The sequence below is a fragment of the Rattus rattus genome, chromosome 1 (genome assembly GCF_011064425.1).
Source record: "Rattus rattus isolate New Zealand chromosome 1, Rrattus_CSIRO_v1, whole genome shotgun sequence".
NCBI classification, from domain to species: domain Eukaryota; kingdom Metazoa; phylum Chordata; class Mammalia; order Rodentia; family Muridae; genus Rattus; species Rattus rattus.
Genome location: NC_046154.1, coordinates 181863262 through 181872503, shown reverse-complemented (window position 1 = coordinate 181872503; position 9242 = coordinate 181863262). Strand labels below are relative to the sequence as shown.

The following is a 9242-nucleotide window of genomic DNA, read 5'->3' as shown; positions in this document are numbered from 1 at the left end:
GCTATTAATGGGCACTCATCCCAGACCCTGCACTGTTTTTAAGCCTTAGGTGTTATAGTTATTTTGTACTTATATCTGCTGGTATTGAATTCCACTTATAACTCTGTGTTTTGTTTGGCTGTGGTTTTCTAAGGAGCACAATTGTTGCTGTAAAATTATTTTTAAAAAATGCCGTCTTCTATCCCACTCTAGATCTAGCACCACAGTGCCCCAAGATAACTTGTAGATAACTTCATCTCAGTCAGCAAAGCCTCTCACCCATTTTGCTCTATCCCATATCACACTGCTAAAGGCTTCTCTCTGAGCCTGATAGCAGTCACTCTACCCAACTAGTTCCCAAGGCAGGTTGCCACCATGCCAGAAATATACATCCCAATTCCATGGTGGCCTAGTGTCTTCAGCTGCGACATACTATCTTAAAATTAAATCTCCACATGAAAGAACACACAACACAATAACCTCTGATCCAATTGATAAGATATAATTGCCCACCTAAAGATACAAAGCCCTGTACATATCCATTCCTTAAGAATATTCATAACATCCTGTAAATATGCAGAGAGGAATCTTATCATCAGCCTCCATGTTCTCTCTGCGACTTTCTCTGCCTTCATCTCATTCCAGTCTCCTCCTCTCCCTAAAACTTTACTCCCACCCATCCTTCCAATCACAGGCCTTGTTCTATCTTGTACCTGCCTACACCTGCGTGATGACATCATCCTACACACAATTATTTGTGGGTCTAAAGCCAAATATTTAGAAGGTAGGCTTTTATGTTTAAATGCTGTTTCAGGAAAAAGATTGTTGTCTGTCCTTCTCCAAGATCTATGACTTCATTAGCTCTTGGTAGTTGATTAGGTTTTCAATGCCAGGCAAGATTTTTCTTTTATTAAAGTGGATTACAACCAAGGAATGCTTATTAGGTAATGGTGACATTATAGCTGTTGTGGTGGTTCATATACATCATAGCTGGATGTAAATGTAGATAGGTTCTGTTCTTTGGAAGTTTGCATGGTTCCAGCTCATCCATAAGAAGGAAACATTAAAGTCCCTTATAACTCAGGAACCTCTAGAACTTGTGTCTAAAATTCCTACTGTCTTCACTAATATGAACTTACATCATATTTCTGAGGGGCAATGAAGTACAATATTGATAGGCTGCAATATTCTAGGAGTCTTGTGGATAGGGCTGACTAACAATTAGAAGGAGAATTTCTTATAGCCTGATGTTGGTCTTTCTATAAGAGTTGTGCTCTTGGAGAAATCATTGTCAGCCGATATGAGCAAATTTCATCTAAAATGTATATATACATCTATATATAGACTTACATATATTATAGTTTTTAAAGTTAGTTAATTATTTTAATTCTTATAACATTTTCAGACATTCTTTAAAATAACTTAGTTTCATGTCATAAAAACTTCAGCCTATTGAAATGTTAGAAAGATATCTCCTAGTTTTGTTCAAAAATATCCACATATTACATATATTATCTATCTAAATGCCTTATATTTAATGATAAAGCAGTTGTAGTTGATTTTCTTTTCATAATATCCAGGCACTTTTATAATTTTACTTAGATAGACTGGGTCTCTTTTCTCTATTCTCTCTTCTCATGGTTTCTGTGTTCTTTACATAGAAACTATTTTCAGATGGTTGCCCTGGGTATTACAAATTATGTCTTGTAAAAGTTTTGACTTTTATTTTCCTCCAAAATGTTTTCAAATTTTTATCCAGGGATTTAACTTGGCTGAACTCAAATTTCAAATTCTTGTTTTCCCTCCAGTGAAAGACAATTAAATCTCCTGTCAGCTAATTTAGCTTCTCTGAGGTAATCTGTGTTCTCCCTGTGCACAGATTTGCCTAGGGTCGAACCACAATTGTGAGACAACTCCCTACTGTACTCTTTTTTTTCCAATTTGCTCTTTTCTCTTTTCATTTTTTTAAATTTATTTTTATTTTTGGATATTGTAGGTATTTACATTTCAAATATTAACCCTTCCCCTCCCTTCCTATACACCCTCCCCTTCCCCTGATTCTATGAGGAAACCCCGCCCACCCACTCCCAACACAACACCCTGACATTCCTCTACATTGGGGACGATGAGCTTTCACAGGACCAAGGACTTCTCCTCCTACAGATGCTGGACAATGCCATTCTCTGCTACATGTACAACTAGAGCCATGGGTCCTTCCATGTGTACTCATTGGTTGGTGGTTTAGTCCTTAGGAGTATAAATCCCTGGATTTCTTTGTCCTAGAACTTTATTCTGTAGTTTTCCAGTAAGTTCTGTTTTGAACACTGTCCTGTTGTTCAAGCCAAAAAAGTATTTTCCATGAAAACTATAATTAACAGTCAGGTACATGCCCTTCAAATAAATATGGCAAAAAATGGAGAATTTATGAAATATTGTTCTCTCCTTGACATTATCATTTTCCTGTGGATATCTACCTTATTATCTCTAACTCTCCAGTCTTCTTGAAGCTTCTCCTATAACTGTTTCTCCTATAACATTTTTGGTCACAGTGTTTTCTCAGAGCATTGAAAAGTAACTGATGTACTGGTTACCAGAAAATGAACTATAGCAGAGAGATGAAAGTTACTTAAAATAAAGCAAGAAGATGGGTCTTTGTGTTTGATTTGATGAGACCAAGATGTAACCACTCCATGTCTGTTCTCTGCTTAGAATTTTGAATATGATATATGTACATTGGCAGGTTCCATGTTCCCTTAACACTTTCTCTGTTGTCTTAGAGATTATTAAGATCAATTACAAAGGATTTTAATTATTCTTTTGGGAAATGCTGACTTCTTTTATATTTCCTTTACATCCCTAAGTACAAAATTAAATATTAGAACACTGTATACAAACATATGACTTTTTATAAGTTTATTCAGGAACTTGAATTGAATACAACACTATTAGTATGAATCTAATTCAGAAGATAAAAGCCAATTGACCTCACTGAAATTGATTCACAGATTCAAATCAGCTGAACAAAATGGAAATTGATGATTAACAAATATTTAAATATTGCTTAAAACTTGTGTTTGGGTAGTTTTCTTTCTTTTATTTTGTTGTTGTTGTTTTAATTTCTTTCTGGTTTTCTGCAATACTGGAAATAAAACCCAGAATCCCTAAATTTCAGGAAAACACTTTATTCCTGAACTGTGTTCTCATCTTGAAGGATTTTTTTGGATATTATATTTATTTACATTTCAAGTGCTATTCCTTCTGGAAACCTGCTATGTCATCCTCCCTCCACGGGCTTCTATGAGGGTGCTCACCCACCCACCCACTCCTGCCCCCTGCCTTGGCATTTTCCTACACTGGGGGACACTTGGGCAGCACATATACTAAAATTGGAAGGATACAGAGAAGATTCGCACGGCCCCTACACAAGGATGACACACAAATTCATGAAGCTTTCCATTTGATAGTTTTCAAAACAGTATGTCAAAGTTGTTTTGCATAGTGTTTGAAAAGGTGCTCAGTCAGTCATTGTTGGTCAAGTTGCTGTTTGCTTAGGCACTGTGGAAACAATGTTGATTACAAATGGAGCAAGTTGAATGATACCACACAAGGAGAAAACCTGGAATTAAGAGAACCAGGAGTGAAAATATAATATTTGAGAATTTTATGAAGTGTCTATAATCCATATTTACCTCCTCCCCACCTCCTCTCAGATTCACCCCACATCTTACCCACCTAACATGACATTCTCTCCCCCTCTCTCCTTTCGCTCTCTCATCAAGTCCAGTTTGCATTAGCCAAATTCTCCTGAATGTGGAACCTACCCTGGTTTGTATTCAATACACCAGTTTTTATACCATTAAAGAAACAAATTGACTCTGCTTTATACCACAGGTATTCAATGGCAGTAGCAACATTGAATGAAATATAAGTAAAAGAATTATAAGTAAAAGAATAAATGTATAAGAATATAACAGACTTAAGGCTAAACATAAGCACTTAAAGTGTGAAGTCTCTATACTTAAAAGTGAATGCTAATAATAATGTAATTAACCACAGTTTAAGTTTAGGAGAAATTCATTAAATGAAGTGAGAAATAGTTTATACAGATGTCAGAGTAGATGGCACTACTTCAAAGAGTCGTAATTTGAAATTTGATAAGCTACACATGTGTTTGATACAGAAGAATATTATTTGACATCCATTTGTTTATGACATATTTATTTCCATAATATATATTAAATAAAAACAGACACTTTTAAAAGCTTTCTTTGACAACTTCTGGTTCCCATATAGTTACACCATGCTATAATGTTTCAGCCTGGGACCTTAAAGAGGTCTTCGTTGCAATCCTTGGGGAACTGAGTGGAATTTTTTTATCCTAAACTTCTAACAGCAAGTAAAACTAGTCAATAATAAAATCAATAAAAGTAAAAGTGTTCAATTTTAAAAGGCCTTAGTGAGACTTTGTTTCATTGTACAAAACGAAGCCTGAACATTTATGTCTTCTTACTATTTCCAGATTACACTGGATAGCATTGATTCATGTTAATGCCTCAGATTCCATTATCTAGTGTAGATAAACAATGCAATACGTGATTGTAATTCATTCTCTAACATGATAAAACGTAAAGAGGATCAGATAAAGTCCACATTTTAATTACCTATTCAATTATTAAAAGTTAATGTCCATCTCCCATTGTTTCATAACAAAAATTAAACACTTGCTAGCTTTCCATGTTTTTGATTTTTATCCTTAATAGCAAAATGTATTATAGTTGATGATGCCTTAAAATTATAAAATTATAGTTATTCTCTGACAGACATCAAAGGTGAGTAAAGTATATGGCATGTATGCATATGGATTGACTCATTACTCTTAACATGACATGATAATCATAATTTCATTCTGTATTACACAAGAGTCTCCATACGAATGTGCTGCCTGACAGTGCTCCAATGATAATTACCTGAAGGATAAACAGAGTGTCAGCACTGAAGCAGAAAATGGCTTCAACAATAACAAAAACAACAACAATAATAAAAAAAATCCTGAAAGAAATCTTAAAGGGAAAAAGAATCAAGAATGACCTTAATAAAATAGACAGTGTAATTATAGACTACCAAAGTGGCTCAGATAATACAATATTGTATTGAAACTATGAGGAAATAATTTGAACCTCAAAACCTGTATTAGAGCCATGTACTATAGCATGCATTGGTTAATACTATGGAAAACATGGTAATCTCTATAGGCAGATAGGGTGCAGTGACAAGAGAAGCACAAGAACTCATGGGTAAGTCTTACCTTACCCAGCAGTGTATACCAGAGATGGTGCTACAAATAAGGTAGAAAATGAGATAAAACAGTTGATGTCCTTTGATGCCTACTTACACACATGTACACATAGCCTTCCAAGCATAAGACAGTCACTCAGTGCCAAACTGTACTGCATTCTGTGAGCCAGGCTAATAAACCCTATTTTAATATATTCATTCCTTATGATGTTTCCGTTTCTTAAAGGAATGTTAACTAATTGCCTTTGAAGGTTTACTATTATGTTATAATATATAAAATATTTACCCTTGTAACTAACTCTTTTATTGCTACTTTAGCAGATATTTAAACTCATTACATGAAGAGAAGAAAATCCAATTTTTAAAAAAATACTGTGAATATTAGAAACATTAATTAGTAATATATTTCTAGATCAGTGGTTCTCAACCTTCCTAATGTTATGACATTTTAAGGCATTTCCTCCTGTGGTGGTAACCCCCAGCCATAAATTATTTTGTTGCTATTTCATAACTATAATTTTTGCTACAGTTTTGAATTGTGATCCAAATATGTAATATTCAGTTTATCTAATATGTTACTTTCAAAGGAGTCACAAACTACATTTTGCAAGCCATAGTTCTATACTCCCATGTTTTACCTTTAAAACCAAGAGTGAGGAATGAAGACTTTCAATATTAATGAAAGACTTTTAAAAACATTTGTTTGCTTAGAAATTTTATGGAATAAGTATCAAGGTTGAAAGAGAGAGGAAGGAAGGAAGGAAGGAAGGAAGGAAGGAAGGAAGGAAGGAAAGTACATGTGTCCCTCTCATCTTAAACCTCAAAAGGACATTTTTTTTTGAAAATTCAGATTGCAGCAAAACTTCCCAAAATGAATTTGTCCAATGTTGAATCATTTCAAGCTTCAATTATTTTTTGTTAAAATAATGAGACAATGCTGAAATTTCTGTCTTTTTCCACTGTTATTATGTGTGTATATGCATATGAGCACGCACATACACATATGTCTAACCGATACAATCTTAGAAGTTGACTTGTCTTTTTAATAATTATTATAATATTTATCCATACTCTGAGAAAGTATAAGAAAAAGTTGGACTTTTTAATGACATCATACATTGGGTGTACATAAAATTATATAAATATAATTTTGAGAATATATTTATATATATTCTTCTGTTATGAAACAGAGGTAATAAAACTTAAAACTGTAAAAGAATAGAAAACAGGCCTCAAACGAGGAAATTCTATAATAAACTACTTCCTATATTCAAAGATTTCAAAATAGGTTGTATAGGCACTTTTAATTTGTTACATTAAATATATTCATATATTATATTACATATAGAATACATATTATCAAAATAGTATTAATAATATTGATATGATATTTTGTTTTAAACTAAAGTTCTCCAGGCACACAATTTTATCCCAAAGAGTTTGTTGTAAATACCTTGCCTTATTAAATCAAACTTCATGCTGAGACTTAGGACAGAATGATATGAATCTAGAAATCTTGCAGAGTAAAAACTCTAATTTTTCTTCCAAGCTAGAAACTCTGTGCAATGTCCAAGGCATTAACTAAATAAAAGTTCTTTTTATTAAAGTGAAATTTGTAATTTTTTCAACTTACAGAAAACCATCCTCATCTTTAACTGAATCTGTGTTAGGTTTCTCTCTAGCTATGAATAGCTTCTGAATTTTCAGTTGCATTTGGAGTTTGGTTACTTTGGTGATGTATTTGTTTTCATGTAGATGTGCTTTTATATCTCCCTTTATTCATTACTTTTATCTGAAAACACACTATGTTCTAGTTAAATAGGAAGAATTAAGTACCATCTCTGTGTTCTGAAACAGTGGTAATATAACTGAGAAGTACAAAAACTTGAAAACAAGCCTTCAACAGGAAATTCTCTAGAAAACTATTTCCTATACTCAAAGCTATCAAAACAGGGTGTGTAGGAATTTCCAGGATTTGTTATATTGGATAGAGATGAAGTCAGATGTGATGGGCAATAATCACTGTCTACTTAGAGGGTTTAGAGGCCTCTAGAGGATATACCTGGAAGGATTATGTCTGTGAGTGAGTTTCTGAACAGACAAGACCTACACTTGTATGGATAGGATTAACATATGAGGTAGATTCTTAGTATAATAATAAAAGTAAAAAAGGAAAATGTGAGCTTAACAACCTCACTCATTCCTTTATCTGTTTCCTGACTACAGACACATGTGATGAGCTGCCCCTTATTACTAACATAACATCTGCAATCATGCTAGTTCCATGTTTTCCCTACCATAATGGACTATATTCCCCAATTGAGCCAAGACTAGTCCTATCTGCTTGAAGTTACTTTTGGCTGGTATGTTGACACAGCAACATGTATCAGACATGATGGTACAGACTTTTAATTCCAGTACCCACAAAGCTGATGCAAGAGAATTCTAGATGATATTGAGGACAGATTGTGTATAATTTTTAGGCATAGTTTCAAGAAATGAAGTTAGTTGTGCTTCAAGAAATACATTTGTAGCAATAATAAAAATGCAAGGAAGGCAGTTATAGAAGTATGGGGAGCCAGAATGATGTTCCAGTGGTTTTAAAGAGAGTGCTGTTAACCTAGGCATGGCTTGGCTGACATGGCTTCTGAGATATACAGATGAAGTAACAAAGTCAGAATGAAAAATAAAGTGTCTAGGATGCCTTAAAAAATGTAGGGGGCTTTCTGGTTTGAAACTCTACCTGGAACAGACCTGGGGTGCTGGCTCTGCACCCACTCCTACAAGACCTAGAGACAGCTTGACTCCCAGGTGCTCTGAAACACCCAAGATCACAGGTTCTCTGATACTCCCAGGACCATAGGTACTCTGACATACCCAGGATCACAGGATCACAGAGGAAGCTCTACTCCCTGAAGATCAGACACACAAGATCACTGGAGCTCTGACACACTCAGATCACAGTTGAGGCCAGGTATTTCACAACACCTGGCTTAAATGGGACTCCCACAGCAACCAGGAAAACAAGAATCAGGAAAACACAAACCCCGACCCAGCCACGCCTTCCTTTCAGCTTGTACCAATCTTCAGTACAGACTAAGGGCTCTGGCTCCCCACCTACTCCTGCAACACCCAAAGAAAGCTTGACTCTCAGGAGTTCTGACACAACAGGATCTCAGGAGCTTGGTCACACCAGGATTTCTGGATCCCAGAGGAAGCTAGACACCCAGGAGCTCTAACACAGGTAGAATCACAGGATCACAGAGAAAGGTGGACTCTGAGAAGTTCTGACACAACCAGGATCACAGGAGACACAGGCTGTAGTCAGAGACAGCAAGGGCAGTGAGCACTAGAGATAAACAGATGGTGAGAGGCAAACTCAAGAACATAAGCAATAGAAACTTAGGCTATTTGAGAACATCAGAACCCAGTTCTCACACTACACAAAGCCCGAACACTTCTGAAAAGCAGGATTCAGACCCCAAATCTCATCTCATAAATATGATAGAGGAATTTAAGAAGGACATCAATAACTCAAAGAAATAGAGGAGAACACAGGTAAACAAGTAGGAGCCCTTTAAGAGGAAACAAATAAATCTCTTAAAGAAATACAGGAAAACACAACCAAACAGTCAAAGGAATTGAACAATAGCATCTAGGATCTAAAAATAAAAATAGAAATATTAAAGAAAACACAAGGGAGAGAATCCTGGAGACAGAAAACCTAGGAAAGAGATCAGGAGTCACAAATGCAAACAACACCAAAGAATATAAAAGATAGAAGGGAGAATCTTAGGTGTAAAAGATAACTTAGAAGACATTGACACAACAGTCAAAGAAAATATAAAATGCAAAAAGGTCCTAACTCAAAACATTCAAGAAATCCAGGACACAATGAGAAAAATGAATCTAAGAAAAATAGGTAAAGAAGAGAGTGAAGATTTCCGACTCAAAGGGCCAGTTAACAT

General features: G+C 35.0%; 1 non-coding gene across 1 annotated transcript; it reads left to right on the top strand.

Moving 5' to 3' along the window:
• Positions 1–3337: 3337 nt before the first annotated feature.
• On the top strand, positions 3338–3442 carry LOC116890359. The gene has a single exon (XR_004386577.1). It is a non-coding gene; the product is annotated as a U6 spliceosomal RNA (small nuclear RNA).
• Positions 3443–9242: the final 5800 nt, after the last annotated feature.